This window comes from Aplysia californica, unplaced genomic scaffold (assembly GCF_000002075.1).
Source record: "Aplysia californica isolate F4 #8 unplaced genomic scaffold, AplCal3.0 scaffold00033, whole genome shotgun sequence".
Taxonomy (NCBI): domain Eukaryota; kingdom Metazoa; phylum Mollusca; class Gastropoda; order Aplysiida; family Aplysiidae; genus Aplysia; species Aplysia californica.
In genome coordinates, this window is record NW_004797303.1 from 394874 (window position 1) to 395846 (window position 973).

Here is a 973-nt window from a genome sequence, read left to right on the forward strand (position 1 = left end):
GGGGGGGATTGGGTACATTTATTCTGGTTATGACTGGTGAAAATAGCTGCTATGTGTCCATGCTGGGTCTTCTGGGCGGCTGAAATAGTGTTAATGGTATATGTTTAAAGCCCCCACCGACACTGTTAGGTTATAGGCGGGACCTCCGAATTCAACATCCATCTCTGAAAGGAACGAGTCAAGTGGGAAATTCCTGTAAAATTTCTTTCCCAAGGACTCAACGTTGGACCGAGCTGATGCTCGAACCCCCGAACCTACAACCTCACGATCACGGGTCCGGTAGCCTAATCGTTAGGCCACCGACGCCACCCTGTGTTTTGGGAAGAAACTCTGAGAACATTTGTTTTGTTTGTTTGAGTAAAGACAAGCTCATTAACACAATAATAGTCTTTTAGTGCTGGGAAAAAGTAAGACTGACGGACAAAAACAGCAGAGGGGAAGTAAAGAAGTATGACCTACCAGTGACACCACCCAACCTGCCACTCCCTGAATACAGTGGGTGTGAAAAACAATAGGAACTAATTAAGAATCTGTTATAGAAATTGGCCGTGGACATGTCTGGCAGCGCATTGCTCCATCTTCGTTCATATAATGTTTGTTTTTTTCCAAAATGTGTGACCTCTTTTAACTAAAGCTATATCTTCCATGTTTCAGATTCGTTGAATGTTGGGAGCTCAAAATAGCCTGCAAGAGTCTTGAGGTTAGTCCAACTTGACATTAAATCGCTTCCTTTAACTTAAGTTCTTGTGGAAAAAATAAATGTTAACTTATATCCAAATTCATTTAGTTTTCATGTTTTTGCCCCGCCTGTTGTGGAAACTGTCCATGTGCTATTTAACTAAGCAATGTCTACACTCCGATGTCCATTTTCTCGAAGTGGAGTTGATACCAATGTCAGTTTCTATGCTCCCCCCACCCCTCACTATTTTCGTCCTTAAAATAAAAGGAGACAGAGAGAGAGGAGGCGAGAGAG

At 42.7% G+C, this 973-nt stretch overlaps 1 protein-coding gene across 1 annotated transcript in view; it reads left to right on the top strand.

Annotated features, from left to right (window-relative positions):
- LOC101846861 overlaps positions 1-973 on the top strand; it is a gene marked incomplete in the record, with an annotated part of 82749 nt that overhangs the window by 53033 nt on the left and 28743 nt on the right. The window contains 1 exon segment of the mRNA XM_035973825.1: positions 655-700.